The sequence below is a fragment of the Pungitius pungitius genome, chromosome 1 (genome assembly GCF_949316345.1).
Source record: "Pungitius pungitius chromosome 1, fPunPun2.1, whole genome shotgun sequence".
In the NCBI taxonomy this organism is placed as follows: domain Eukaryota; kingdom Metazoa; phylum Chordata; class Actinopteri; order Perciformes; family Gasterosteidae; genus Pungitius; species Pungitius pungitius.
This window is the reverse complement of record NC_084900.1, coordinates 13,470,398-13,493,109: the sequence shown is the minus strand read 5'-3', so window position 1 is coordinate 13,493,109 and position 22,712 is coordinate 13,470,398. Positions and strand designations below refer to the sequence as shown.

Sequence of the window (22,712 nt, the reverse complement as noted above, 5' to 3'; positions counted from 1 at the left end):
AAACAATAGTTAAAACTTGACAGGAAGGTCAGAGTTCCACTAAACTTCAAGCCTGAACAGGGACTTGAACCCTGGACCCTCAGATTAAAAGTCTGATGCTCTACCGACTGAGCTAACCAGGCTTCGAAAACTGAATGGATTGTTGCAAACGTGATTCTGGCAGAGGAACCCTGCTCAGAGGAAGAAGCATAAAAGCTTTGGGAAGGGTAAAGCTTGGTTTGGAACTGGCTCAAGAGTCAGGAACTTTACGGGAAGGTCACAGTTGTGCTAAACTTCACAGTTCCGCTAAACTTCAAGCCTGAACAGGGACTTGAACCCTGGACCCTCAGATTAAAAGTCTGATGCTCTACCGACTGAGCTATCCTGGCTTCGAAAACTGAATGGATTGTTGCAAACGTGATTCTGGCAGAGGAACCCTGCTCAGAAGAAGAAGCATAACAGCTTTCGGAAGGGTAAAGCTTGGTTTGGAACTGGCTCAAGAGTCATGAACTTTACGGGAAGGTCACAGTTGTGCTAAACTTCACAGTTCCGCTAAACTTCAAGCCTGAACAGGGACTTGAACCCTGGACCCTCAGATTAAAAGTCTGATGCTCTACCGACTGAGCTATCCAGGCTTCGAAAACTGAATGGATTGTTGCAAACGTGATTCTGGCAGAGGAACCCTGCTCAGAAGAAGAATCATAACAGCTTTCGGAAGGGTAAAGCTTGGTTTGGAACTGGCTCAAGAGTCAGGAACTTTACGGGAAGGTCACAGTTGTGCTAAACTTCACAGTTCCGCTAAACTTCAAGCCTGAACAGGGACTTGAACCCTGGACCCTCAGATTAAAAGTCTGATGCTCTACCGACTGAGCTATCCAGGCTTCGAAAACTGAATGGATTGTTGCAAACGTGATTCTGGCAGAGGAACCCTGCTCAGAAGAAGAAGCATAACAGCTTTCGGAAGGGTAAAGCTTGGTTTGGAACTGGCTCAAGAGTCAGGAACTTTACGGGAAGGTCACAGTTGTGCTAAACTTCACAGTTCCGCTAAACTTCAAGCCTGAACAGGGACTTGAACCCTGGACCCTCAGATTAAAAGTCTGATGCTCTACCGACTGAGCTATCCAGGCTTCGAAAACTGAATGGATTGTTGCAAACGTGATTCTGGCAGAGGAACAAGTCAAATTTGTTTGTCAACAAAATATTCAGGGTTTAAGGTTTGACCGTGATTAGAAGGTAATGTTGGAAAACGGTACTGGTTAAAGGAACATCTGAGAGGACTGAAGAGAAAAGCATTTGTAACCCTGCTCAGAGGAAGAAGCAAAACAGCTTTGGGAAGGGTAAAGCTTGGTTTGGAACTTATTCAGGACAAACAATAGTTGAAACTTGACAGGAAGGTCAGAGTTCCACTAAACTTCAAGCCTGAACAGGGACTTGAACCCTGGACCCTCAGATTAAAAGTCTGATGCTCTACCGACTGAGCTATCCAGGCTTCGAAAACTGAATGGATTGTTGCAGACGTGATTCTGGCGGAGGAACCCTGCTCAGAGGAAGAAGCATAACAGCTTTCGGAAGGGTAAAGCTTGGTTTGGAACTGGCTCAAGAGTCAGGAACTTTACGGCAAGGTCACAGTTGTGCTAAACTTCACAGTTCCGCTAAACTTCAAGCCTGAACAGGGACTTGAACCCTGGACCCTCAGATTAAAAGTCTGATGCTCTACCGACTGAGCTATCCAGGCTTCGAAAACTGAATGGATTGTTGCAAACGTGATTCTGGCAGAGGAACAAGTCAAATTTGTTTGTCAACAAAATATTCAGGGTTTAAGGTTTGACCGTGATTAGAAGGTAATGTTGGAAAACGGTACTGGTTAAAGGAACATCTGAGAGGACTGAAGAGAAAAGCATTTGTAACCCTGCTCAGAGGAAGAAGCAAAACAACTTTGGGAAGGGTAAAGCTTGGTTTGGAACTTATTCAGGACAAACAATAGTTGAAACTTGACAGGAAGGTCAGAGTTCCACTAAACTTCAAGCCTGAACAGGGACTTGAACCCTGGACCCTCAGATTAAAAGTCTGATGCTCTACCGACTGAGCTATCCAGGCTTCGAAAACTGAATGGATTGTTGCAGACGTGATTCTGGCGGAGGAACCCTGCTCAGGAAGAAGCATAACAGCTTTCGGAAGGGTAAAGCTTGGTTTGGAACTGGCTCAAGAGTCAGGAACTTTACGGCAAGGTCACAGTTGTGCTAAACTTCACAGTTCCGCTAAACTTCAAGCCTGAACAGGGACTTGAACCCTGGACCCTCAGATTAAAAGTCTGATGCTCTACCGACTGAGCTATCCAGGCTTCGAAAACTGAATGGATTGTTGCAAACGTGATTCTGGCAGAGGAACCCTGCTCAGAAGAAGAAGCATAACAGCTTTCGGAAGGGTAAAGCTTGGTTTGGAACTGGCTCAAGAGTCAGGAACTTTACGGGAAGGTCACAGTTGTGCTCAACTTCACAGTTCCGCTAAACTTCAAGCCTGAACAGGGACTTGAACCCTGGACCCTCAGATTAAAAGTCTGATGCTCTACCGACTGAGCTATCCAGGCTTCGAAAACTGAATGGATTGTTGCAAACGTGATTCTGGCAGAGGAACCCTGCTCAGAGGAAGAAGCATAAAAGCTTTGGGAAGGGTAAAGCTTGGTTTGGAACTGGCTCAAGAGTCAGGAACTTTACGGGAAGGTCACAGTTGTGCTAAACTTCACAGTTCCGCTAAACTTCAAGCCTGAACAGGGACTTGAACCCTGGACCCTCAGATTAAAAGTCTGATGCTCTACCGACTGAGCTATCCAGGCTTCGAAAACTGAATGGATTGTTGCAAACGTGATTCTGGCAGAGGAACCCTGCTCAGAGGAAGAAGCATAAAAGCTTTGGGAAGGGTAAAGCTTGGTTTGGAACTGGCTCAAGAGTCAGGAACTTTACGGGAAGGTCACAGTTGTGCTAAACTTCACAGTTCCGCTAAACTTCAAGCCTGAACAGGGACTTGAACCCTGGACCCTCAGATTAAAAGTCTGATGCTCTACCGACTGAGCTATCCTGGCTTCGAAAACTGAATGGATTGTTGCAAACGTGATTCTGGCAGAGGAACCCTGCTCAGAAGAAGAAGCATAACAGCTTTCGGAAGGGTAAAGCTTGGTTTGGAACTGGCTCAAGAGTCATGAACTTTACGGGAAGGTCACAGTTGTGCTAAACTTCACAGTTCCGCTAAACTTCAAGCCTGAACAGGGACTTGAACCCTGGACCCTCAGATTAAAAGTCTGATGCTCTACCGACTGAGCTATCCAGGCTTCGAAAACTGAATGGATTGTTGCAAACGTGATTCTGGCAGAGGAACCCTGCTCAGAAGAAGAATCATAACAGCTTTCGGAAGGGTAAAGCTTGGTTTGGAACTGGCTCAAGAGTCAGGAACTTTACGGGAAGGTCACAGTTGTGCTAAACTTCACAGTTCCGCTAAACTTCAAGCCTGAACAGGGACTTGACCCCTGGACCCTCAGATTAAAAGTCTGATGCTCTACCGACTGAGCTATCCAGGCTTCGAAAACTGAATGGATTGTTGCAAACGTGATTCTGGCAGAGGAACCCTGCTCAGAAGAAGAAGCATAACAGCTTTCGGAAGGGTAAAGCTTGGTTTGGAACTGGCTCAAGAGTCAGGAACTTTACGGCAAGGTCACAGTTGTGCTAAACTTCACAGTTCCGCTAAACTTCAAGCCTGAACAGGGACTTGAACCCTGGACCCTCAGATTAAAAGTCTGATGCTCTACCGACTGAGCTATCCAGGCTTCGAAAACTGAATGGATTGTTGCAGACGTGATTCTGGCAGAGGAACCCTGCTCAGAAGAAGAAGCATAACAGCTTTCGGAAGGGTAAAGCTTGGTTTGGAACTGGCTCAAGAGTCAGGAACTTTACGGGAAGGTCACAGTTGTGCTCAACTTCACAGTTCCGCTAAACTTCAAGCCTGAACAGGGACTTGAACCCTGGACCCTCAGATTAAAAGTCTGATGCTCTACCGACTGAGCTATCCAGGCTTCGAAAACTGAATGGATTGTTGCAAACGTGATTCTGGCAGAGGAACCCTGCTCAGAGGAAGAAGCATAAAAGCTTTGGGAAGGGTAAAGCTTGGTTTGGAACTGGCTCAAGAGTCAGGAACTTTACGGGAAGGTCACAGTTGTGCTAAACTTCACAGTTCCGCTAAACTTCAAGCCTGAACAGGGACTTGACCCCTGGACCCTCAGATTAAAAGTCTGATGCTCTACCGACTGAGCTATCCAGGCTTCGAAAACTGAATGGATTGTTGCAAACGTGATTCTGGCAGAGGAACCCTGCTCAGAGGAAGAAGCATAAAAGCTTTGGGAAGGGTAAAGCTTGGTTTGGAACTGGCTCAAGAGTCATGAACTTTACGGGAAGGTCACAGTTGTGCTAAACTTCACAGTTCCGCTAAACTTCAAGCCTGAACAGGGACTTGAACCCTGGACCCTCAGATTAAAAGTCTGATGCTCTACCGACTGAGCTATCCAGGCTTCGAAAACTGAATGGATTGTTGCAAACGTGATTCTGGCAGAGGAACCCTGCTCAGAAGAAGAAGCATAACAGCTTTCGGAAGGGTAAAGCTTGGTTTGGAACTGATTCAGGACAAACAATAGTTAAAACTTGACAGGAAGGTCAGAGTTCCACTAAACTTCAAGCCTGAACAGGGACTTGAACCCTGGACCCTCAGATTAAAAGTCTGATGCTCTACCGACTGAGCTATCCAGGCTTCGAAAACTGAAGGGATTGTTGCAAACGTGATTCTGGCAGAGGAACCCTGCTCAGAGGAAGAAGCATAAAAGCTTTGGGAAGGGTAAAGCTTGGTTTGGAACTGGCTCAAGAGTCAGGAACTTTACGGGAAGGTCACAGTTGTGCTAAACTTCACAGTTCCGCTAAACTTCAAGCCTGAACAGGGACTTGAACCCTGGACCCTCAGATTAAAAGTCTGATGCTCTACCGACTGAGCTATCCTGGCTTCGAAAACTGAATGGATTGTTGCAAACGTGATTCTGGCAGAGGAACCCTGCTCAGAAGAAGAAGCATAACAGCTTTCGGAAGGGTAAAGCTTGGTTTGGAACTGGCTCAAGAGTCATGAACTTTACGGGAAGGTCACAGTTGTGCTAAACTTCACAGTTCCGCTAAACTTCAAGCCTGAACAGGGACTTGAACCCTGGACCCTCAGATTAAAAGTCTGATGCTCTACCGACTGAGCTATCCAGGCTTCGAAAACTGAATGGATTGTTGCAAACGTGATTCTGGCAGAGGAACCCTGCTCAGAAGAAGAATCATAACAGCTTTCGGAAGGGTAAAGCTTGGTTTGGAACTGGCTCAAGAGTCAGGAACTTTACGGGAAGGTCACAGTTGTGCTAAACTTCACAGTTCCGCTAAACTTCAAGCCTGAACAGGGACTTGACCCCTGGACCCTCAGATTAAAAGTCTGATGCTCTACCGACTGAGCTATCCAGGCTTCGAAAACTGAATGGATTGTTGCAAACGTGATTCTGGCAGAGGAACCCTGCTCAGAAGAAGAAGCATAACAGCTTTCGGAAGGGTAAAGCTTGGTTTGGAACTGGCTCAAGAGTCAGGAACTTTACGGCAAGGTCACAGTTGTGCTAAACTTCACAGTTCCGCTAAACTTCAAGCCTGAACAGGGACTTGAACCCTGGACCCTCAGATTAAAAGTCTGATGCTCTACCGACTGAGCTATCCAGGCTTCGAAAACTGAATGGATTGTTGCAGACGTGATTCTGGCAGAGGAACCCTGCTCAGAAGAAGAAGCATAACAGCTTTCGGAAGGGTAAAGCTTGGTTTGGAACTGGCTCAAGAGTCAGGAACTTTACGGGAAGGTCACAGTTGTGCTCAACTTCACAGTTCCGCTAAACTTCAAGCCTGAACAGGGACTTGAACCCTGGACCCTCAGATTAAAAGTCTGATGCTCTACCGACTGAGCTATCCAGGCTTCGAAAACTGAATGGATTGTTGCAGACGTGATTCTGGCAGAGGAACCCTGCTCAGAAGAAGAAGCATAACAGCTTTCGGAAGGGTAAAGCTTGGTTTGGAACTGGCTCAAGAGTCAGGAACTTTACGGGAAGGTCACAGTTGTGCTCAACTTCACAGTTCCGCTAAACTTCAAGCCTGAACAGGGACTTGAACCCTGGACCCTCAGATTAAAAGTCTGATGCTCTACCGACTGAGCTATCCAGGCTTCGAAAACTGAATGGATTGTTGCAAACGTGATTCTGGCAGAGGAACCCTGCTCAGAGGAAGAAGCATAAAAGCTTTGGGAAGGGTAAAGCTTGGTTTGGAACTGGCTCAAGAGTCAGGAACTTTACGGGAAGGTCACAATTGTGCTAAACTTCACAGTTCCGCTAAACTTCAAGCCTGAACAGGGACTTGACCCCTGGACCCTCAGATTAAAAGTCTGATGCTCTACCGACTGAGCTATCCAGGCTTCGAAAACTGAATGGATTGTTGCAAACGTGATTCTGGCAGAGGAACCCTGCTCAGAGGAAGAAGCATAAAAGCTTTGGGAAGGGTAAAGCTTGGTTTGGAACTGGCTCAAGAGTCAGGAACTTTACGGGAAGGTCACAGTTGTGCTAAACTTCACAGTTCCGCTAAACTTCAAGCCTGAACAGGGACTTGACCCCTGGACCCTCAGATTAAAAGTCTGATGCTCTACCGACTGAGCTATCCAGGCTTCGAAAACTGAATGGATTGTTGCAAACGTGATTCTGGCAGAGGAACCCTGCTCAGAGGAAGAAGCATAAAAGCTTTGGGAAGGGTAAAGCTTGGTTTGGAACTGGCTCAAGAGTCAGGAACTTTACGGGAAGGTCACAATTGTGCTAAACTTCACAGTTCCGCTAAACTTCAAGCCTGAACAGGGACTTGACCCCTGGACCCTCAGATTAAAAGTCTGATGCTCTACCGACTGAGCTATCCAGGCTTCGAAAACTGAATGGATTGTTGCAAACGTGATTCTGGCAGAGGAACCCTGCTCAGAGGAAGAAGCATAAAAGCTTTGGGAAGGGTAAAGCTTGGTTTGGAACTGGCTCAAGAGTCAGGAACTTTACGGGAAGGTCACAGTTGTGCTAAACTTCACAGTTCCGCTAAACTTCAAGCCTGAACAGGGACTTGAACCCTGGACCCTCAGATTAAAAGTCTGATGCTCTACCGACTGAGCTATCCAGGCTTCGAAAACTGAATGGATTGTTGCAAACGTGATTCTGGCAGAGGAACCCTGCTCAGAAGAAGAAGCATAACAGCTTTCGGAAGGGTAAAGCTTGGTTTGGAACTGGCTCAAGAGTCATGAACTTTACGGGAAGGTCACAGTTGTGCTAAACTTCACAGTTCCGCTAAACTTCAAGCCTGAACAGGGACTTGAACCCTGGACCCTCAGATTAAAAGTCTGATGCTCTACCGACTGAGCTATCCAGGCTTCGAAAACTGAATGGATTGTTGCAAACGTGATTCTGGCAGAGGAACCCTGCTCAGAAGAAGAAGCATAACAGCTTTCGGAAGGGTAAAGCTTGGTTTGGAACTGATTCAGGACAAACAATAGTTAAAACTTGACAGGAAGGTCAGAGTTCCACTAAACTTCAAGCCTGAACAGGGACTTGAACCCTGGACCCTCAGATTAAAAGTCTGATGCTCTACCGACTGAGCTAACCAGGCTTCGAAAACTGAATGGATTGTTGCAAACGTGATTCTGGCAGAGGAACCCTGCTCAGAGGAAGAAGCATAAAAGCTTTGGGAAGGGTAAAGCTTGGTTTGGAACTGGCTCAAGAGTCAGGAACTTTACGGGAAGGTCACAGTTGTGCTAAACTTCACAGTTCCGCTAAACTTCAAGCCTGAACAGGGACTTGAACCCTGGACCCTCAGATTAAAAGTCTGATGCTCTACCGACTGAGCTATCCTGGCTTCGAAAACTGAATGGATTGTTGCAAACGTGATTCTGGCAGAGGAACCCTGCTCAGAAGAAGAATCATAACAGCTTTCGGAAGGGTAAAGCTTGGTTTGGAACTGGCTCAAGAGTCAGGAACTTTACCAGAAGGTCACAGTTGTGCTAAACTTCACAGTTCCGCTAAACTTCAAGCCTGAACAGGGACTTGAACCCTGGACCCTCAGATTAAAAGTCTGATGCTCTACCGACTGAGCTATCCAGGCTTCGAAAACTGAATGGATTGTTGCAAACGTGATTCTGGCAGAGGAACCCTGCTCAGAAGAAGAAGCATAACAGCTTTCGGAAGGGTAAAGCTTGGTTTGGAACTGGCTCAAGAGTCAGGAACTTTACGGGAAGGTCACAGTTGTGCTAAACTTCACAGTTCCGCTAAACTTCAAGCCTGAACAGGGACTTGAACCCTGGACCCTCAGATTAAAAGTCTGATGCTCTACCGACTGAGCTATCCAGGCTTCGAAAACTGAATGGATTGTTGCAAACGTGATTCTGGCAGAGGAACAAGTCAAATTTGTTTGTCAACAAAATATTCAGGGTTTAAGGTTTGACCGTGATTAGAAGGTAATGTTGGAAAACGGTACTGGTTAAAGGAACATCTGAGAGGACTGAAGAGAAAAGCATTTGTAACCCTGCTCAGAGGAAGAAGCAAAACAGCTTTGGGAAGGGTAAAGCTTGGTTTGGAACTTATTCAGGACAAACAATAGTTGAAACTTGACAGGAAGGTCAGAGTTCCACTAAACTTCAAGCCTGAACAGGGACTTGAACCCTGGACCCTCAGATTAAAAGTCTGATGCTCTACCGACTGAGCTATCCAGGCTTCGAAAACTGAATGGATTGTTGCAGACGTGATTCTGGCGGAGGAACCCTGCTCAGAGGAAGAAGCATAACAGCTTTCGGAAGGGTAAAGCTTGGTTTGGAACTGGCTCAAGAGTCAGGAACTTTACGGCAAGGTCACAGTTGTGCTAAACTTCACAGTTCCGCTAAACTTCAAGCCTGAACAGGGACTTGAACCCTGGACCCTCAGATTAAAAGTCTGATGCTCTACCGACTGAGCTATCCAGGCTTCGAAAACTGAATGGATTGTTGCAAACGTGATTCTGGCAGAGGAACAAGTCAAATTTGTTTGTCAACAAAATATTCAGGGTTTAAGGTTTGACCGTGATTAGAAGGTAATGTTGGAAAACGGTACTGGTTAAAGGAACATCTGAGAGGACTGAAGAGAAAAGCATTTGTAACCCTGCTCAGAGGAAGAAGCAAAACAACTTTGGGAAGGGTAAAGCTTGGTTTGGAACTTATTCAGGACAAACAATAGTTGAAACTTGACAGGAAGGTCAGAGTTCCACTAAACTTCAAGCCTGAACAGGGACTTGAACCCTGGACCCTCAGATTAAAAGTCTGATGCTCTACCGACTGAGCTATCCAGGCTTCGAAAACTGAATGGATTGTTGCAGACGTGATTCTGGCGGAGGAACCCTGCTCAGGAAGAAGCATAACAGCTTTCGGAAGGGTAAAGCTTGGTTTGGAACTGGCTCAAGAGTCAGGAACTTTACGGCAAGGTCACAGTTGTGCTAAACTTCACAGTTCCGCTAAACTTCAAGCCTGAACAGGGACTTGAACCCTGGACCCTCAGATTAAAAGTCTGATGCTCTACCGACTGAGCTATCCAGGCTTCGAAAACTGAATGGATTGTTGCAAACGTGATTCTGGCAGAGGAACCCTGCTCAGAAGAAGAAGCATAACAGCTTTCGGAAGGGTAAAGCTTGGTTTGGAACTGGCTCAAGAGTCAGGAACTTTACGGGAAGGTCACAGTTGTGCTCAACTTCACAGTTCCGCTAAACTTCAAGCCTGAACAGGGACTTGAACCCTGGACCCTCAGATTAAAAGTCTGATGCTCTACCGACTGAGCTATCCAGGCTTCGAAAACTGAATGGATTGTTGCAAACGTGATTCTGGCAGAGGAACCCTGCTCAGAGGAAGAAGCATAAAAGCTTTGGGAAGGGTAAAGCTTGGTTTGGAACTGGCTCAAGAGTCAGGAACTTTACGGGAAGGTCACAGTTGTGCTAAACTTCACAGTTCCGCTAAACTTCAAGCCTGAACAGGGACTTGAACCCTGGACCCTCAGATTAAAAGTCTGATGCTCTACCGACTGAGCTATCCAGGCTTCGAAAACTGAATGGATTGTTGCAAACGTGATTCTGGCAGAGGAACCCTGCTCAGAGGAAGAAGCATAAAAGCTTTGGGAAGGGTAAAGCTTGGTTTGGAACTGGCTCAAGAGTCAGGAACTTTACGGGAAGGTCACAGTTGTGCTAAACTTCACAGTTCCGCTAAACTTCAAGCCTGAACAGGGACTTGAACCCTGGACCCTCAGATTAAAAGTCTGATGCTCTACCGACTGAGCTATCCTGGCTTCGAAAACTGAATGGATTGTTGCAAACGTGATTCTGGCAGAGGAACCCTGCTCAGAAGAAGAAGCATAACAGCTTTCGGAAGGGTAAAGCTTGGTTTGGAACTGGCTCAAGAGTCATGAACTTTACGGGAAGGTCACAGTTGTGCTAAACTTCACAGTTCCGCTAAACTTCAAGCCTGAACAGGGACTTGAACCCTGGACCCTCAGATTAAAAGTCTGATGCTCTACCGACTGAGCTATCCAGGCTTCGAAAACTGAATGGATTGTTGCAAACGTGATTCTGGCAGAGGAACCCTGCTCAGAAGAAGAATCATAACAGCTTTCGGAAGGGTAAAGCTTGGTTTGGAACTGGCTCAAGAGTCAGGAACTTTACGGGAAGGTCACAGTTGTGCTAAACTTCACAGTTCCGCTAAACTTCAAGCCTGAACAGGGACTTGACCCCTGGACCCTCAGATTAAAAGTCTGATGCTCTACCGACTGAGCTATCCAGGCTTCGAAAACTGAATGGATTGTTGCAAACGTGATTCTGGCAGAGGAACCCTGCTCAGAAGAAGAAGCATAACAGCTTTCGGAAGGGTAAAGCTTGGTTTGGAACTGGCTCAAGAGTCAGGAACTTTACGGCAAGGTCACAGTTGTGCTAAACTTCACAGTTCCGCTAAACTTCAAGCCTGAACAGGGACTTGAACCCTGGACCCTCAGATTAAAAGTCTGATGCTCTACCGACTGAGCTATCCAGGCTTCGAAAACTGAATGGATTGTTGCAGACGTGATTCTGGCAGAGGAACCCTGCTCAGAAGAAGAAGCATAACAGCTTTCGGAAGGGTAAAGCTTGGTTTGGAACTGGCTCAAGAGTCAGGAACTTTACGGGAAGGTCACAGTTGTGCTCAACTTCACAGTTCCGCTAAACTTCAAGCCTGAACAGGGACTTGAACCCTGGACCCTCAGATTAAAAGTCTGATGCTCTACCGACTGAGCTATCCAGGCTTCGAAAACTGAATGGATTGTTGCAAACGTGATTCTGGCAGAGGAACCCTGCTCAGAGGAAGAAGCATAAAAGCTTTGGGAAGGGTAAAGCTTGGTTTGGAACTGGCTCAAGAGTCAGGAACTTTACGGGAAGGTCACAGTTGTGCTAAACTTCACAGTTCCGCTAAACTTCAAGCCTGAACAGGGACTTGACCCCTGGACCCTCAGATTAAAAGTCTGATGCTCTACCGACTGAGCTATCCAGGCTTCGAAAACTGAATGGATTGTTGCAAACGTGATTCTGGCAGAGGAACCCTGCTCAGAGGAAGAAGCATAAAAGCTTTGGGAAGGGTAAAGCTTGGTTTGGAACTGGCTCAAGAGTCATGAACTTTACGGGAAGGTCACAGTTGTGCTAAACTTCACAGTTCCGCTAAACTTCAAGCCTGAACAGGGACTTGAACCCTGGACCCTCAGATTAAAAGTCTGATGCTCTACCGACTGAGCTATCCAGGCTTCGAAAACTGAATGGATTGTTGCAAACGTGATTCTGGCAGAGGAACCCTGCTCAGAAGAAGAAGCATAACAGCTTTCGGAAGGGTAAAGCTTGGTTTGGAACTGATTCAGGACAAACAATAGTTAAAACTTGACAGGAAGGTCAGAGTTCCACTAAACTTCAAGCCTGAACAGGGACTTGAACCCTGGACCCTCAGATTAAAAGTCTGATGCTCTACCGACTGAGCTATCCAGGCTTCGAAAACTGAAGGGATTGTTGCAAACGTGATTCTGGCAGAGGAACCCTGCTCAGAGGAAGAAGCATAAAAGCTTTGGGAAGGGTAAAGCTTGGTTTGGAACTGGCTCAAGAGTCAGGAACTTTACGGGAAGGTCACAGTTGTGCTAAACTTCACAGTTCCGCTAAACTTCAAGCCTGAACAGGGACTTGAACCCTGGACCCTCAGATTAAAAGTCTGATGCTCTACCGACTGAGCTATCCTGGCTTCGAAAACTGAATGGATTGTTGCAAACGTGATTCTGGCAGAGGAACCCTGCTCAGAAGAAGAAGCATAACAGCTTTCGGAAGGGTAAAGCTTGGTTTGGAACTGGCTCAAGAGTCATGAACTTTACGGGAAGGTCACAGTTGTGCTAAACTTCACAGTTCCGCTAAACTTCAAGCCTGAACAGGGACTTGAACCCTGGACCCTCAGATTAAAAGTCTGATGCTCTACCGACTGAGCTATCCAGGCTTCGAAAACTGAATGGATTGTTGCAAACGTGATTCTGGCAGAGGAACCCTGCTCAGAAGAAGAATCATAACAGCTTTCGGAAGGGTAAAGCTTGGTTTGGAACTGGCTCAAGAGTCAGGAACTTTACGGGAAGGTCACAGTTGTGCTAAACTTCACAGTTCCGCTAAACTTCAAGCCTGAACAGGGACTTGACCCCTGGACCCTCAGATTAAAAGTCTGATGCTCTACCGACTGAGCTATCCAGGCTTCGAAAACTGAATGGATTGTTGCAAACGTGATTCTGGCAGAGGAACCCTGCTCAGAAGAAGAAGCATAACAGCTTTCGGAAGGGTAAAGCTTGGTTTGGAACTGGCTCAAGAGTCAGGAACTTTACGGCAAGGTCACAGTTGTGCTAAACTTCACAGTTCCGCTAAACTTCAAGCCTGAACAGGGACTTGAACCCTGGACCCTCAGATTAAAAGTCTGATGCTCTACCGACTGAGCTATCCAGGCTTCGAAAACTGAATGGATTGTTGCAGACGTGATTCTGGCAGAGGAACCCTGCTCAGAAGAAGAAGCATAACAGCTTTCGGAAGGGTAAAGCTTGGTTTGGAACTGGCTCAAGAGTCAGGAACTTTACGGGAAGGTCACAGTTGTGCTCAACTTCACAGTTCCGCTAAACTTCAAGCCTGAACAGGGACTTGAACCCTGGACCCTCAGATTAAAAGTCTGATGCTCTACCGACTGAGCTATCCAGGCTTCGAAAACTGAATGGATTGTTGCAAACGTGATTCTGGCAGAGGAACCCTGCTCAGAGGAAGAAGCATAAAAGCTTTGGGAAGGGTAAAGCTTGGTTTGGAACTGGCTCAAGAGTCAGGAACTTTACGGGAAGGTCACAGTTGTGCTAAACTTCACAGTTCCGCTAAACTTCAAGCCTGAACAGGGACTTGACCCCTGGACCCTCAGATTAAAAGTCTGATGCTCTACCGACTGAGCTATCCAGGCTTCGAAAACTGAATGGATTGTTGCAAACGTGATTCTGGCAGAGGAACCCTGCTCAGAGGAAGAAGCATAAAAGCTTTGGGAAGGGTAAAGCTTGGTTTGGAACTGGCTCAAGAGTCAGGAACTTTACGGGAAGGTCACAGTTGTGCTAAACTTCACAGTTCCGCTAAACTTCAAGCCTGAACAGGGACTTGAACCCTGGACCCTCAGATTAAAAGTCTGATGCTCTACCGACTGAGCTATCCAGGCTTCGAAAACTGAATGGATTGTTGCAAACGTGATTCTGGCAGAGGAACCCTGCTCAGAAGAAGAAGCATAACAGCTTTCGGAAGGGTAAAGCTTGGTTTGGAACTGGCTCAAGAGTCATGAACTTTACGGGAAGGTCACAGTTGTGCTAAACTTCACAGTTCCGCTAAACTTCAAGCCTGAACAGGGACTTGAACCCTGGACCCTCAGATTAAAAGTCTGATGCTCTACCGACTGAGCTATCCAAGCTTCGAAAACTGAATGGATTGTTGCAAACGTGATTCTGGCAGAGGAACCCTGCTCAGAAGAAGAAGCATAACAGCTTTCGGAAGGGTAAAGCTTGGTTTGGAACTGATTCAGGACAAACAATAGTTAAAACTTGACAGGAAGGTCAGAGTTCCACTAAACTTCAAGCCTGAACAGGGACTTGAACCCTGGACCCTCAGATTAAAAGTCTGATGCTCTACCGACTGAGCTATCCAGGCTTCGAAAACTGAATGGATTGTTGCAAACGTGATTCTGGCAGAGGAACCCTGCTCAGAGGAAGAAGCATAAAAGCTTTGGGAAGGGTAAAGCTTGGTTTGGAACTGGCTCAAGAGTCAGGAACTTTACGGGAAGGTCACAGTTGTGCTAAACTTCACAGTTCCGCTAAACTTCAAGCCTGAACAGGGACTTGAACCCTGGACCCTCAGATTAAAAGTCTGATGCTCTACCGACTGAGCTATCCTGGCTTCGAAAACTGAATGGATTGTTGCAAACGTGATTCTGGCAGAGGAACCCTGCTCAGAAGAAGAAGCATAACAGCTTTCGGAAGGGTAAAGCTTGGTTTGGAACTGGCTCAAGAGTCATGAACTTTACGGGAAGGTCACAGTTGTGCTAAACTTCACAGTTCCGCTAAACTTCAAGCCTGAACAGGGACTTGAACCCTGGACCCTCAGATTAAAAGTCTGATGCTCTACCGACTGAGCTATCCAGGCTTCGAAAACTGAATGGATTGTTGCAAACGTGATTCTGGCAGAGGAACCCTGCTCAGAAGAAGAATCATAACAGCTTTCGGAAGGGTAAAGCTTGGTTTGGAACTGGCTCAAGAGTCAGGAACTTTACGGGAAGGTCACAGTTGTGCTAAACTTCACAGTTCCGCTAAACTTCAAGCCTGAACAGGGACTTGACCCCTGGACCCTCAGATTAAAAGTCTGATGCTCTACCGACTGAGCTATCCAGGCTTCGAAAACTGAATGGATTGTTGCAAACGTGATTCTGGCAGAGGAACCCTGCTCAGAGGAAGAAGCATAAAAGCTTTGGGAAGGGTAAAGCTTGGTTTGGAACTGGCTCAAGAGTCAGGAACTTTACGGGAAGGTCACAGTTGTGCTAAACTTCACAGTTCCGCTAAACTTCAAGCCTGAACAGGGACTTGAACCCTGGACCCTCAGATTAAAAGTCTGATGCTCTACCGACTGAGCTATCCAGGCTTCGAAAACTGAATGGATTGTTGCAAACGTGATTCTGGCAGAGGAACCCTGCTCAGAAGAAGAAGCATAACAGCTTTCGGAAGGGTAAAGCTTGGTTTGGAACTGGCTCAAGAGTCATGAACTTTACGGGAAGGTCACAGTTGTGCTAAACTTCACAGTTCCGCTAAACTTCAAGCCTGAACAGGGACTTGAACCCTGGACCCTCAGATTAAAAGTCTGATGCTCTACCAACTGAGCTATCCAGGCTTCGAAAACTGAATGGATTGTTGCAAACGTGATTCTGGCAGAGGAACCCTGCTCAGAAGAAGAAGCATAACAGCTTTCGGAAGGGTAAAGCTTGGTTTGGAACTGATTCAGGACAAACAATAGTTAAAACTTGACAGGAAGGTCAGAGTTCCACTAAACTTCAAGCCTGAACAGGGACTTGAACCCTGGACCCTCAGATTAAAAGTCTGATGCTCTACCGACTGAGCTAACCAGGCTTCGAAAACTGAATGGATTGTTGCAAACGTGATTCTGGCAGAGGAACCCTGCTCAGAGGAAGAAGCATAAAAGCTTTGGGAAGGGTAAAGCTTGGTTTGGAACTGGCTCAAGAGTCAGGAACTTTACGGGAAGGTCACAGTTGTGCTAAACTTCACAGTTCCGCTAAACTTCAAGCCTGAACAGGGACTTGAACCCTGGACCCTCAGATTAAAAGTCTGATGCTCTACCGACTGAGCTATCCTGGCTTCGAAAACTGAATGGATTGTTGCAAACGTGATTCTGGCAGAGGAACCCTGCTCAGAAGAAGAAGCATAACAGCTTTCGGAAGGGTAAAGCTTGGTTTGGAACTGGCTCAAGAGTCATGAACTTTACGGGAAGGTCACAGTTGTGCTAAACTTCACAGTTCCGCTAAACTTCAAGCCTGAACAGGGACTTGACCCCTGGACCCTCAGATTAAAAGTCTGATGCTCTACCGACTGAGCTATCCAGGCTTCGAAAACTGAATGGATTGTTGCAAACGTGATTCTGGCAGAGGAACCCTGCTCAGAGGAAGAAGCATAAAAGCTTTGGGAAGGGTAAAGCTTGGTTTGGAACTGGCTCAAGAGTCAGGAACTTTACGGGAAGGTCACAGTTGTGCTAAACTTCACAGTTCCGCTAAACTTCAAGCCTGAACAGGGACTTGAACCCTGGACCCTCAGATTAAAAGTCTGATGCTCTACCGACTGAGCTATCCAGGCTTCGAAAACTGAATGGATTGTTGCAGACGTGATTCTGGCGGAGGAACCCTGCTCAGGAAGAAGCATAACAGCTTTCGGAAGGGTAAAGCTTGGTTTGGAACTGGCTCAAGAGTCAGGAACTTTACGGCAAGGTCACAGTTGTGCTAAACTTCACAGTTCCGCTAAACTTCAAGCCTGAACAGGGACTTGAACCCTGGACCCTCAGATTAAAAGTCTGATGCTCTACCGACTGAGCTATCCAGGCTTCGAAAACTGAATGGATTGTTGCAAACGTGATTCTGGCAGAGGAACCCTGCTCAGAAGAAGAAGCATAACAGCTTTCGGAAGGGTAAAGCTTGGTTTGGAACTGGCTCAAGAGTCAGGAACTTTACGGGAAGGTCACAGTTGTGCTCAACTTCACAGTTCCGCTAAACTTCAAGCCTGAACAGGGACTTGAACCCTGGACCCTCAGATTAAAAGTCTGATGCTCTACCGACTGAGCTATCCAGGCTTCGAAAACTGAATGGATTGTTGCAAACGTGATTCTGGCAGAGGAACCCTGCTCAGAGGAAGAAGCATAAAAGCTTTGGGAAGGGTAAAGCTTGGTTTGGAACTGGCTCAAGAGTCAGGAACTTTACGGGAAGGTCACAGTTGTGCTAAACTTCACAGTTCCGCTAAACTTCAAGCCTGAACAGGGACTTGAACCCTGGACCCTCAGATTAAAAGTCTGATGCTCTACCGACTGAGCTATCCAGGCTTCGAAAACTGAATGGATTGTTGCAAACGTGATTCTGGCAGAGGAACCCTGCTCAGAGGAAGAAGCATAAAAGCTTTGGGAAGGGTAAAGCTTGGTTTGGAACTGGCTCAAGAGTCAGGAACTTTACGGGAAGGTCACAGTTGTGCTAAACTTCACAGTTCCGCTAAACTTCAAGCCTGAACAGGGACTTGAACCCTGGACCCTCAGATTAAAAGTCTGATGCTCTACCGACTGAGCTATCCTGGCTTCGAAAACTGAATGGATTGTTGCAAACGTGATTCTGGCAGAGGAACCCTGCTCAGAAGAAGAAGCATAACAGCTTTCGGAAGGGTAAAGCTTGGTTTGGAACTGGCTCAAGAGTCATGAACTTTACGGGAAGGTCACAGTTGTGCTAAACTTCACAGTTCCGCTAAACTTCAAGCCTGAACAGGGACTTGAACCCTGGACCCTCAGATTAAAAGTCTGATGCTCTACCGACTGAGCTATCCAGGCTTCGAAAACTGAATGGATTGTTGCAAACGTGATTCTGGCAGAGGAACCCTGCTCAGAAGAAGAATCATAACAGCTTTCGGAAGGGTAAAGCTTGGTTTGGAACTGGCTCAAGAGTCAGGAACTTTACGGGAAGGTCACAGTTGTGCTAAACTTCACAGTTCCGCTAAACTTCAAGCCTGAACAGGGACTTGACCCCTGGACCCTCAGATTAAAAGTCTGATGCTCTACCGACTGAGCTATCCAGGCTTCGAAAACTGAATGGATTGTTGCAAACGTGATTCTGGCAGAGGAACCCTGCTCAGAAGAAGAAGCATAACAGCTTTCGGAAGGGTAAAGCTTGGTTTGGAACTGGCTCAAGAGTCAGGAACTTTACGGCAAGGTCACAGTTGTGCTAAACTTCACAGTTCCGCTAAACTTCAAGCCTGAACAGGGACTTGAACCCTGGACCCTCAGATTAAAAGTCTGATGCTCTACCGACTGAGCTATCCAGGCTTCGAAAACTGAATGGATTGTTGCAGACGTGATTCTGGCAGAGGAACCCTGCTCAGAAGAAGAAGCATAACAGCTTTCGGAAGGGTAAAGCTTGGTTTGGAACTGGCTCAAGAGTCAGGAACTTTACGGGAAGGTCACAGTTGTGCTAAACTTCACAGTTCCGCTAAACTTCAAGCCTGAACAGGGACTTGAACCCTGGACCCTCAGATTAAAAGTCTGATGCTCTACCGACTGAGCTATCCAAGCTTCGAAAACTGAATGGATTGTTGCAAACGTGATTCTGGCAGAGGAACCCTGCTCAGAAGAAGAAGCATAACAGCTTTCGGAAGGGTAAAGCTTGGTTTGGAACTGATTCAGGACAAACAATAGTTAAAACTTGACAGGAAGGTCAGAGTTCCACTAAACTTCAAGCCTGAACAGGGACTTGAACCCTGGACCCTCAGATTAAAAGTCTGATGCTCTACCGACTGAGCTATCCAGGCTTCGAAAACTGAATGGATTGTTGCAAACGTGATTCTGGCAGAGGAACCCTGCTCAGAGGAAGAAGCATAAAAGCTTTGGGAAGGGTAAAGCTTGGTTTGGAACTGGCTCAAGAGTCAGGAACTTTACGGGAAGGTCACAGTTGTGCTAAACTTCACAGTTCCGCTAAACTTCAAGCCTGAACAGGGACTTGAACCCTGGACCCTCAGATTAAAAGTCTGATGCTCTACCGACTGAGCTATCCTGGCTTCGAAAACTGAATGGATTGTTGCAAACGTGATTCTGGCAGAGGAACCCTGCTCAGAAGAAGAAGCATAACAGCTTTCGGAAGGGTAAAGCTTGGTTTGGAACTGGCTCAAGAGTCATGAACTTTACGGGAAGGTCACAGTTGTGCTAAACTTCACAGTTCCGCTAAACTTCAAGCCTGAACAGGGACTTGAACCCTGGACCCTCAGATTAAAAGTCTGATGCTCTACCGACTGAGCTATCCAGGCTTCGAAAACTGAATGGATTGTTGCAAACGTGATTCTGGCAGAGGAACCCTGCTCAGAAGAAGAATCATAACAGCTTTCGGAAGGGTAAAGCTTGGTTTGGAACTGGCTCAAGAGTCAGGAACTTTACGGGAAGGTCACAGTTGTGCTAAACTTCACAGTTCCGCTAAACTTCAAGCCTGAACAGGGACTTGACCCCTGGACCCTCAGATTAAAAGTCTGATGCTCTACCGACTGAGCTATCCAGGCTTCGAAAACTGAATGGATTGTTGCAAACGTGATTCTGGCAGAGGAACCCTGCTCAGAGGAAGAAGCATAAAAGCTTTGGGAAGGGTAAAGCTTGGTTTGGAACTGGCTCAAGAGTCAGGAACTTTACGGGAAGGTCACAGTTGTGCTAAACTTCACAGTTCCGCTAAACTTCAAGCCTGAACAGGGACTTGAACCCTGGACCCTCAGATTAAAAGTCTGATGCTCTACCGACTGAGCTATCCAGGCTTCGAAAACTGAATGGATTGTTGCAAACGTGATTCTGGCAGAGGAACCCTGCTCAGAAGAAGAAGCATAACAGCTTTCGGAAGGGTAAAGCTTGGTTTGGAACTGGCTCAAGAGTCATGAACTTTACGGGAAGGTCACAGTTGTGCTAAACTTCACAGTTCCGCTAAACTTCAAGCCTGAACAGGGACTTGAACCCTGGACCCTCAGATTAAAAGTCTGATGCTCTACCAACTGAGCTATCCAGGCTTCGAAAACTGAATGGATTGTTGCAAACGTGATTCTGGCAGAGGAACCCTGCTCAGAAGAAGAAGCATAACAGCTTTCGGAAGGGTAAAGCTTGGTTTGGAACTGATTCAGGACAAACAATAGTTAAAACTTGACAGGAAGGTCAGAGTTCCACTAAACTTCAAGCCTGAACAGGGACTTGAACCCTGGACCCTCAGATTAAAAGTCTGATGCTCTACCGACTGAGCTAACCAGGCTTCGAAAACTGAATGGATTGTTGCAAACGTGATTCTGGCAGAGGAACCCTGCTCAGAGGAAGAAGCATAAAAGCTTTGGGAAGGGTAAAGCTTGGTTTGGAACTGGCTCAAGAGTCAGGAACTTTACGGGAAGGTCACAGTTGTGCTAAACTTCACAGTTCCGCTAAACTTCAAGCCTGAACAGGGACTTGAACCCTGGACCCTCAGATTAAAAGTCTGATGCTCTACCGACTGAGCTATCCTGGCTTCGAAAACTGAATGGATTGTTGCAAACGTGATTCTGGCAGAGGAACCCTGCTCAGAAGAAGAAGCATAACAGCTTTCGGAAGGGTAAAGCTTGGTTTGGAACTGGCTCAAGAGTCATGAACTTTACGGGAAGGTCACAGTTGTGCTAAACTTCACAGTTCCGCTAAACTTCAAGCCTGAACAGGGACTTGACCCCTGGACCCTCAGATTAAAAGTCTGATGCTCTACCGACTGAGCTATCCAGGCTTCGAAAACTGAATGGATTGTTGCAAACGTGATTCTGGCAGAGGAACCCTGCTCAGAGGAAGAAGCATAAAAGCTTTGGGAAGGGTAAAGCTTGGTTTGGAACTGGCTCAAGAGTCAGGAACTTTACGGGAAGGTCACAGTTGTGCTAAACTTCACAGTTCCGCTAAACTTCAAGCCTGAACAGGGACTTGAACCCTGGACCCTCAGATTAAAAGTCTGATGCTCTACCGACTGAGCTATCCAGGCTTCGAAAACTGAATGGATTGTTGCAGACGTGATTCTGGCGGAGGAACCCTGCTCAGGAAGAAGCATAACAGCTTTCGGAAGGGTAAAGCTTGGTTTGGAACTGGCTCAAGAGTCAGGAACTTTACGGCAAGGTCACAGTTGTGCTAAACTTCACAGTTCCGCTAAACTTCAAGCCTGAACAGGGACTTGAACCCTGGACCCTCAGATTAAAAGTCTGATGCTCTACCGACTGAGCTATCCAGGCTTCGAAAACTGAATGGATTGTTGCAAACGTGATTCTGGCAGAGGAACCCTGCTCAGAAGAAGAAGCATAACAGCTTTCGGAAGGGTAAAGCTTGGTTTGGAACTGGCTCAAGAGTCAGGAACTTTACGGGAAGGTCACAGTTGTGCTCAACTTCACAGTTCCGCTAAACTTCAAGCCTGAACAGGGACTTGAACCCTGGACCCTCAGATTAAAAGTCTGATGCTCTACCGACTGAGCTATCCAGGCTTCGAAAACTGAATGGATTGTTGCAAACGTGATTCTGGCAGAGGAACCCTGCTCAGAGGAAGAAGCATAAAAGCTTTGGGAAGGGTAAAGCTTGGTTTGGAACTGGCTCAAGAGTCAGGAACTTTACGGGAAGGTCACAGTTGTGCTAAACTTCACAGTTCCGCTAAACTTCAAGCCTGAACAGGGACTTGAACCCTGGACCCTCAGATTAAAAGTCTGATGCTCTACCGACTGAGCTATCCAGGCTTCGAAAACTGAATGGATTGTTGCAAACGTGATTCTGGCAGAGGAACCCTGCTCAGAGGAAGAAGCATAAAAGCTTTGGGAAGGGTAAAGCTTGGTTTGGAACTGGCTCAAGAGTCAGGAACTTTACGGGAAGGTCACAGTTGTGCTAAACTTCACAGTTCCGCTAAACTTCAAGCCTGAACAGGGACTTGAACCCTGGACCCTCAGATTAAAAGTCTGATGCTCTACCGACTGAGCTATCCTGGCTTCGAAAACTGAATGGATTGTTGCAAACGTGATTCTGGCAGAGGAACCCTGCTCAGAAGAAGAAGCATAACAGCTTTCGGAAGGGTAAAGCTTGGTTTGGAACTGGCTCAAGAGTCATGAACTTTACGGGAAGGTCACAGTTGTGCTAAACTTCACAGTTCCGCTAAACTTCAAGCCTGAACAGGGACTTGAACCCTGGACCCTCAGATTAAAAGTCTGATGCTCTACCGACTGAGCTATCCAGGCTTCGAAAACTGAATGGATTGTTGCAAACGTGATTCTGGCAGAGGAACCCTGCTCAGAAGAAGAATCATAACAGCTTTCGGAAGGGTAAAGCTTGGTTTGGAACTGGCTCAAGAGTCAGGAACTTTACGGGAAGGTCACAGTTGTGCTAAACTTCACAGTTCCGCTAAACTTCAAGCCTGAACAGGGACTTGACCCCTGGACCCTCAGATTAAAAGTCTGATGCTCTACCGACTGAGCTATCCAGGCTTCGAAAACTGAATGGATTGTTGCAAACGTGATTCTGGCAGAGGAACCCTGCTCAGAAGAAGAAGCATAACAGCTTTCGGAAGGGTAAAGCTTGGTTTGGAACTGGCTCAAGAGTCAGGAACTTTACGGCAAGGTCACAGTTGTGCTAAACTTCACAGTTCCGCTAAACTTCAAGCCTGAACAGGGACTTGAACCCTGGACCCTCAGATTAAAAGTCTGATGCTCTACCGACTGAGCTATCCAGGCTTCGAAAACTGAATGGATTGTTGCAGACGTGATTCTGGCAGAGGAACCCTGCTCAGAAGAAGAA

At 46.7% G+C, this 22,712-nt stretch overlaps 1 protein-coding gene and 91 non-coding genes across 95 annotated transcripts in view; all 92 read right to left on the bottom strand.

Moving 5' to 3' along the window:
• itpr3 (inositol 1,4,5-trisphosphate receptor, type 3) overlaps nucleotides 1-22,712 on the bottom strand; it is a 161,468-nt gene that overhangs the window by 106,833 nt on the left and 31,923 nt on the right. The window lies entirely within an intron of this gene.
• On the bottom strand, nucleotides 50-122 carry trnak-uuu (transfer RNA lysine (anticodon UUU)). Its single transcript has one exon. It is a non-coding gene; the product is annotated as a tRNA-Lys (tRNA).
• trnak-uuu (transfer RNA lysine (anticodon UUU)) lies at nucleotides 296-368 on the bottom strand. Its single transcript has one exon. It is a non-coding gene; the product is annotated as a tRNA-Lys (tRNA).
• On the bottom strand, nucleotides 542-614 carry trnak-uuu (transfer RNA lysine (anticodon UUU)). Its single transcript has one exon. It is a non-coding gene; the product is annotated as a tRNA-Lys (tRNA).
• On the bottom strand, nucleotides 788-860 carry trnak-uuu (transfer RNA lysine (anticodon UUU)). The gene has a single exon. It is a non-coding gene; the product is annotated as a tRNA-Lys (tRNA).
• Nucleotides 1,034-1,106, bottom strand: trnak-uuu (transfer RNA lysine (anticodon UUU)). The gene has a single exon. It is a non-coding gene; the product is annotated as a tRNA-Lys (tRNA).
• trnak-uuu (transfer RNA lysine (anticodon UUU)) lies at nucleotides 1,396-1,468 on the bottom strand. The gene has a single exon. It is a non-coding gene; the product is annotated as a tRNA-Lys (tRNA).
• trnak-uuu (transfer RNA lysine (anticodon UUU)) lies at nucleotides 1,642-1,714 on the bottom strand. The gene has a single exon. It is a non-coding gene; the product is annotated as a tRNA-Lys (tRNA).
• Nucleotides 2,004-2,076, bottom strand: trnak-uuu (transfer RNA lysine (anticodon UUU)). Its single transcript has one exon. It is a non-coding gene; the product is annotated as a tRNA-Lys (tRNA).
• On the bottom strand, nucleotides 2,248-2,320 carry trnak-uuu (transfer RNA lysine (anticodon UUU)). Its single transcript has one exon. It is a non-coding gene; the product is annotated as a tRNA-Lys (tRNA).
• On the bottom strand, nucleotides 2,494-2,566 carry trnak-uuu (transfer RNA lysine (anticodon UUU)). Its single transcript has one exon. It is a non-coding gene; the product is annotated as a tRNA-Lys (tRNA).
• On the bottom strand, nucleotides 2,740-2,812 carry trnak-uuu (transfer RNA lysine (anticodon UUU)). Its single transcript has one exon. It is a non-coding gene; the product is annotated as a tRNA-Lys (tRNA).
• Nucleotides 2,986-3,058, bottom strand: trnak-uuu (transfer RNA lysine (anticodon UUU)). Its single transcript has one exon. It is a non-coding gene; the product is annotated as a tRNA-Lys (tRNA).
• trnak-uuu (transfer RNA lysine (anticodon UUU)) lies at nucleotides 3,232-3,304 on the bottom strand. The gene has a single exon. It is a non-coding gene; the product is annotated as a tRNA-Lys (tRNA).
• On the bottom strand, nucleotides 3,478-3,550 carry trnak-uuu (transfer RNA lysine (anticodon UUU)). Its single transcript has one exon. It is a non-coding gene; the product is annotated as a tRNA-Lys (tRNA).
• trnak-uuu (transfer RNA lysine (anticodon UUU)) lies at nucleotides 3,724-3,796 on the bottom strand. The gene has a single exon. It is a non-coding gene; the product is annotated as a tRNA-Lys (tRNA).
• Nucleotides 3,970-4,042, bottom strand: trnak-uuu (transfer RNA lysine (anticodon UUU)). The gene has a single exon. It is a non-coding gene; the product is annotated as a tRNA-Lys (tRNA).
• trnak-uuu (transfer RNA lysine (anticodon UUU)) lies at nucleotides 4,216-4,288 on the bottom strand. Its single transcript has one exon. It is a non-coding gene; the product is annotated as a tRNA-Lys (tRNA).
• Nucleotides 4,462-4,534, bottom strand: trnak-uuu (transfer RNA lysine (anticodon UUU)). Its single transcript has one exon. It is a non-coding gene; the product is annotated as a tRNA-Lys (tRNA).
• trnak-uuu (transfer RNA lysine (anticodon UUU)) lies at nucleotides 4,698-4,770 on the bottom strand. Its single transcript has one exon. It is a non-coding gene; the product is annotated as a tRNA-Lys (tRNA).
• On the bottom strand, nucleotides 4,944-5,016 carry trnak-uuu (transfer RNA lysine (anticodon UUU)). Its single transcript has one exon. It is a non-coding gene; the product is annotated as a tRNA-Lys (tRNA).
• On the bottom strand, nucleotides 5,190-5,262 carry trnak-uuu (transfer RNA lysine (anticodon UUU)). Its single transcript has one exon. It is a non-coding gene; the product is annotated as a tRNA-Lys (tRNA).
• Nucleotides 5,436-5,508, bottom strand: trnak-uuu (transfer RNA lysine (anticodon UUU)). The gene has a single exon. It is a non-coding gene; the product is annotated as a tRNA-Lys (tRNA).
• On the bottom strand, nucleotides 5,682-5,754 carry trnak-uuu (transfer RNA lysine (anticodon UUU)). Its single transcript has one exon. It is a non-coding gene; the product is annotated as a tRNA-Lys (tRNA).
• trnak-uuu (transfer RNA lysine (anticodon UUU)) lies at nucleotides 5,928-6,000 on the bottom strand. Its single transcript has one exon. It is a non-coding gene; the product is annotated as a tRNA-Lys (tRNA).
• trnak-uuu (transfer RNA lysine (anticodon UUU)) lies at nucleotides 6,174-6,246 on the bottom strand. The gene has a single exon. It is a non-coding gene; the product is annotated as a tRNA-Lys (tRNA).
• On the bottom strand, nucleotides 6,420-6,492 carry trnak-uuu (transfer RNA lysine (anticodon UUU)). Its single transcript has one exon. It is a non-coding gene; the product is annotated as a tRNA-Lys (tRNA).
• Nucleotides 6,666-6,738, bottom strand: trnak-uuu (transfer RNA lysine (anticodon UUU)). The gene has a single exon. It is a non-coding gene; the product is annotated as a tRNA-Lys (tRNA).
• trnak-uuu (transfer RNA lysine (anticodon UUU)) lies at nucleotides 6,912-6,984 on the bottom strand. Its single transcript has one exon. It is a non-coding gene; the product is annotated as a tRNA-Lys (tRNA).
• Nucleotides 7,158-7,230, bottom strand: trnak-uuu (transfer RNA lysine (anticodon UUU)). Its single transcript has one exon. It is a non-coding gene; the product is annotated as a tRNA-Lys (tRNA).
• trnak-uuu (transfer RNA lysine (anticodon UUU)) lies at nucleotides 7,404-7,476 on the bottom strand. Its single transcript has one exon. It is a non-coding gene; the product is annotated as a tRNA-Lys (tRNA).
• trnak-uuu (transfer RNA lysine (anticodon UUU)) lies at nucleotides 7,640-7,712 on the bottom strand. The gene has a single exon. It is a non-coding gene; the product is annotated as a tRNA-Lys (tRNA).
• On the bottom strand, nucleotides 7,886-7,958 carry trnak-uuu (transfer RNA lysine (anticodon UUU)). Its single transcript has one exon. It is a non-coding gene; the product is annotated as a tRNA-Lys (tRNA).
• Nucleotides 8,132-8,204, bottom strand: trnak-uuu (transfer RNA lysine (anticodon UUU)). The gene has a single exon. It is a non-coding gene; the product is annotated as a tRNA-Lys (tRNA).
• On the bottom strand, nucleotides 8,378-8,450 carry trnak-uuu (transfer RNA lysine (anticodon UUU)). Its single transcript has one exon. It is a non-coding gene; the product is annotated as a tRNA-Lys (tRNA).
• Nucleotides 8,740-8,812, bottom strand: trnak-uuu (transfer RNA lysine (anticodon UUU)). The gene has a single exon. It is a non-coding gene; the product is annotated as a tRNA-Lys (tRNA).
• Nucleotides 8,986-9,058, bottom strand: trnak-uuu (transfer RNA lysine (anticodon UUU)). The gene has a single exon. It is a non-coding gene; the product is annotated as a tRNA-Lys (tRNA).
• Nucleotides 9,348-9,420, bottom strand: trnak-uuu (transfer RNA lysine (anticodon UUU)). Its single transcript has one exon. It is a non-coding gene; the product is annotated as a tRNA-Lys (tRNA).
• On the bottom strand, nucleotides 9,592-9,664 carry trnak-uuu (transfer RNA lysine (anticodon UUU)). Its single transcript has one exon. It is a non-coding gene; the product is annotated as a tRNA-Lys (tRNA).
• On the bottom strand, nucleotides 9,838-9,910 carry trnak-uuu (transfer RNA lysine (anticodon UUU)). Its single transcript has one exon. It is a non-coding gene; the product is annotated as a tRNA-Lys (tRNA).
• On the bottom strand, nucleotides 10,084-10,156 carry trnak-uuu (transfer RNA lysine (anticodon UUU)). The gene has a single exon. It is a non-coding gene; the product is annotated as a tRNA-Lys (tRNA).
• trnak-uuu (transfer RNA lysine (anticodon UUU)) lies at nucleotides 10,330-10,402 on the bottom strand. Its single transcript has one exon. It is a non-coding gene; the product is annotated as a tRNA-Lys (tRNA).
• trnak-uuu (transfer RNA lysine (anticodon UUU)) lies at nucleotides 10,576-10,648 on the bottom strand. Its single transcript has one exon. It is a non-coding gene; the product is annotated as a tRNA-Lys (tRNA).
• Nucleotides 10,822-10,894, bottom strand: trnak-uuu (transfer RNA lysine (anticodon UUU)). The gene has a single exon. It is a non-coding gene; the product is annotated as a tRNA-Lys (tRNA).
• trnak-uuu (transfer RNA lysine (anticodon UUU)) lies at nucleotides 11,068-11,140 on the bottom strand. The gene has a single exon. It is a non-coding gene; the product is annotated as a tRNA-Lys (tRNA).
• On the bottom strand, nucleotides 11,314-11,386 carry trnak-uuu (transfer RNA lysine (anticodon UUU)). The gene has a single exon. It is a non-coding gene; the product is annotated as a tRNA-Lys (tRNA).
• On the bottom strand, nucleotides 11,560-11,632 carry trnak-uuu (transfer RNA lysine (anticodon UUU)). The gene has a single exon. It is a non-coding gene; the product is annotated as a tRNA-Lys (tRNA).
• trnak-uuu (transfer RNA lysine (anticodon UUU)) lies at nucleotides 11,806-11,878 on the bottom strand. Its single transcript has one exon. It is a non-coding gene; the product is annotated as a tRNA-Lys (tRNA).
• Nucleotides 12,042-12,114, bottom strand: trnak-uuu (transfer RNA lysine (anticodon UUU)). Its single transcript has one exon. It is a non-coding gene; the product is annotated as a tRNA-Lys (tRNA).
• Nucleotides 12,288-12,360, bottom strand: trnak-uuu (transfer RNA lysine (anticodon UUU)). The gene has a single exon. It is a non-coding gene; the product is annotated as a tRNA-Lys (tRNA).
• Nucleotides 12,534-12,606, bottom strand: trnak-uuu (transfer RNA lysine (anticodon UUU)). Its single transcript has one exon. It is a non-coding gene; the product is annotated as a tRNA-Lys (tRNA).
• Nucleotides 12,780-12,852, bottom strand: trnak-uuu (transfer RNA lysine (anticodon UUU)). Its single transcript has one exon. It is a non-coding gene; the product is annotated as a tRNA-Lys (tRNA).
• On the bottom strand, nucleotides 13,026-13,098 carry trnak-uuu (transfer RNA lysine (anticodon UUU)). The gene has a single exon. It is a non-coding gene; the product is annotated as a tRNA-Lys (tRNA).
• Nucleotides 13,272-13,344, bottom strand: trnak-uuu (transfer RNA lysine (anticodon UUU)). The gene has a single exon. It is a non-coding gene; the product is annotated as a tRNA-Lys (tRNA).
• trnak-uuu (transfer RNA lysine (anticodon UUU)) lies at nucleotides 13,518-13,590 on the bottom strand. The gene has a single exon. It is a non-coding gene; the product is annotated as a tRNA-Lys (tRNA).
• trnak-uuu (transfer RNA lysine (anticodon UUU)) lies at nucleotides 13,764-13,836 on the bottom strand. Its single transcript has one exon. It is a non-coding gene; the product is annotated as a tRNA-Lys (tRNA).
• On the bottom strand, nucleotides 14,010-14,082 carry trnak-uuu (transfer RNA lysine (anticodon UUU)). The gene has a single exon. It is a non-coding gene; the product is annotated as a tRNA-Lys (tRNA).
• trnak-uuu (transfer RNA lysine (anticodon UUU)) lies at nucleotides 14,246-14,318 on the bottom strand. Its single transcript has one exon. It is a non-coding gene; the product is annotated as a tRNA-Lys (tRNA).
• trnak-uuu (transfer RNA lysine (anticodon UUU)) lies at nucleotides 14,492-14,564 on the bottom strand. The gene has a single exon. It is a non-coding gene; the product is annotated as a tRNA-Lys (tRNA).
• trnak-uuu (transfer RNA lysine (anticodon UUU)) lies at nucleotides 14,738-14,810 on the bottom strand. Its single transcript has one exon. It is a non-coding gene; the product is annotated as a tRNA-Lys (tRNA).
• Nucleotides 14,984-15,056, bottom strand: trnak-uuu (transfer RNA lysine (anticodon UUU)). Its single transcript has one exon. It is a non-coding gene; the product is annotated as a tRNA-Lys (tRNA).
• Nucleotides 15,230-15,302, bottom strand: trnak-uuu (transfer RNA lysine (anticodon UUU)). Its single transcript has one exon. It is a non-coding gene; the product is annotated as a tRNA-Lys (tRNA).
• trnak-uuu (transfer RNA lysine (anticodon UUU)) lies at nucleotides 15,476-15,548 on the bottom strand. Its single transcript has one exon. It is a non-coding gene; the product is annotated as a tRNA-Lys (tRNA).
• Nucleotides 15,712-15,784, bottom strand: trnak-uuu (transfer RNA lysine (anticodon UUU)). The gene has a single exon. It is a non-coding gene; the product is annotated as a tRNA-Lys (tRNA).
• trnak-uuu (transfer RNA lysine (anticodon UUU)) lies at nucleotides 15,958-16,030 on the bottom strand. Its single transcript has one exon. It is a non-coding gene; the product is annotated as a tRNA-Lys (tRNA).
• trnak-uuu (transfer RNA lysine (anticodon UUU)) lies at nucleotides 16,204-16,276 on the bottom strand. Its single transcript has one exon. It is a non-coding gene; the product is annotated as a tRNA-Lys (tRNA).
• trnak-uuu (transfer RNA lysine (anticodon UUU)) lies at nucleotides 16,450-16,522 on the bottom strand. The gene has a single exon. It is a non-coding gene; the product is annotated as a tRNA-Lys (tRNA).
• trnak-uuu (transfer RNA lysine (anticodon UUU)) lies at nucleotides 16,694-16,766 on the bottom strand. The gene has a single exon. It is a non-coding gene; the product is annotated as a tRNA-Lys (tRNA).
• Nucleotides 16,940-17,012, bottom strand: trnak-uuu (transfer RNA lysine (anticodon UUU)). Its single transcript has one exon. It is a non-coding gene; the product is annotated as a tRNA-Lys (tRNA).
• On the bottom strand, nucleotides 17,186-17,258 carry trnak-uuu (transfer RNA lysine (anticodon UUU)). The gene has a single exon. It is a non-coding gene; the product is annotated as a tRNA-Lys (tRNA).
• Nucleotides 17,432-17,504, bottom strand: trnak-uuu (transfer RNA lysine (anticodon UUU)). Its single transcript has one exon. It is a non-coding gene; the product is annotated as a tRNA-Lys (tRNA).
• trnak-uuu (transfer RNA lysine (anticodon UUU)) lies at nucleotides 17,678-17,750 on the bottom strand. Its single transcript has one exon. It is a non-coding gene; the product is annotated as a tRNA-Lys (tRNA).
• trnak-uuu (transfer RNA lysine (anticodon UUU)) lies at nucleotides 17,924-17,996 on the bottom strand. Its single transcript has one exon. It is a non-coding gene; the product is annotated as a tRNA-Lys (tRNA).
• trnak-uuu (transfer RNA lysine (anticodon UUU)) lies at nucleotides 18,170-18,242 on the bottom strand. The gene has a single exon. It is a non-coding gene; the product is annotated as a tRNA-Lys (tRNA).
• Nucleotides 18,416-18,488, bottom strand: trnak-uuu (transfer RNA lysine (anticodon UUU)). The gene has a single exon. It is a non-coding gene; the product is annotated as a tRNA-Lys (tRNA).
• On the bottom strand, nucleotides 18,652-18,724 carry trnak-uuu (transfer RNA lysine (anticodon UUU)). Its single transcript has one exon. It is a non-coding gene; the product is annotated as a tRNA-Lys (tRNA).
• Nucleotides 18,898-18,970, bottom strand: trnak-uuu (transfer RNA lysine (anticodon UUU)). The gene has a single exon. It is a non-coding gene; the product is annotated as a tRNA-Lys (tRNA).
• Nucleotides 19,144-19,216, bottom strand: trnak-uuu (transfer RNA lysine (anticodon UUU)). The gene has a single exon. It is a non-coding gene; the product is annotated as a tRNA-Lys (tRNA).
• trnak-uuu (transfer RNA lysine (anticodon UUU)) lies at nucleotides 19,390-19,462 on the bottom strand. The gene has a single exon. It is a non-coding gene; the product is annotated as a tRNA-Lys (tRNA).
• On the bottom strand, nucleotides 19,636-19,708 carry trnak-uuu (transfer RNA lysine (anticodon UUU)). Its single transcript has one exon. It is a non-coding gene; the product is annotated as a tRNA-Lys (tRNA).
• Nucleotides 19,882-19,954, bottom strand: trnak-uuu (transfer RNA lysine (anticodon UUU)). The gene has a single exon. It is a non-coding gene; the product is annotated as a tRNA-Lys (tRNA).
• On the bottom strand, nucleotides 20,118-20,190 carry trnak-uuu (transfer RNA lysine (anticodon UUU)). The gene has a single exon. It is a non-coding gene; the product is annotated as a tRNA-Lys (tRNA).
• On the bottom strand, nucleotides 20,364-20,436 carry trnak-uuu (transfer RNA lysine (anticodon UUU)). The gene has a single exon. It is a non-coding gene; the product is annotated as a tRNA-Lys (tRNA).
• trnak-uuu (transfer RNA lysine (anticodon UUU)) lies at nucleotides 20,610-20,682 on the bottom strand. The gene has a single exon. It is a non-coding gene; the product is annotated as a tRNA-Lys (tRNA).
• Nucleotides 20,856-20,928, bottom strand: trnak-uuu (transfer RNA lysine (anticodon UUU)). The gene has a single exon. It is a non-coding gene; the product is annotated as a tRNA-Lys (tRNA).
• trnak-uuu (transfer RNA lysine (anticodon UUU)) lies at nucleotides 21,100-21,172 on the bottom strand. The gene has a single exon. It is a non-coding gene; the product is annotated as a tRNA-Lys (tRNA).
• Nucleotides 21,346-21,418, bottom strand: trnak-uuu (transfer RNA lysine (anticodon UUU)). Its single transcript has one exon. It is a non-coding gene; the product is annotated as a tRNA-Lys (tRNA).
• On the bottom strand, nucleotides 21,592-21,664 carry trnak-uuu (transfer RNA lysine (anticodon UUU)). The gene has a single exon. It is a non-coding gene; the product is annotated as a tRNA-Lys (tRNA).
• On the bottom strand, nucleotides 21,838-21,910 carry trnak-uuu (transfer RNA lysine (anticodon UUU)). Its single transcript has one exon. It is a non-coding gene; the product is annotated as a tRNA-Lys (tRNA).
• trnak-uuu (transfer RNA lysine (anticodon UUU)) lies at nucleotides 22,084-22,156 on the bottom strand. Its single transcript has one exon. It is a non-coding gene; the product is annotated as a tRNA-Lys (tRNA).
• On the bottom strand, nucleotides 22,330-22,402 carry trnak-uuu (transfer RNA lysine (anticodon UUU)). The gene has a single exon. It is a non-coding gene; the product is annotated as a tRNA-Lys (tRNA).
• Nucleotides 22,576-22,648, bottom strand: trnak-uuu (transfer RNA lysine (anticodon UUU)). Its single transcript has one exon. It is a non-coding gene; the product is annotated as a tRNA-Lys (tRNA).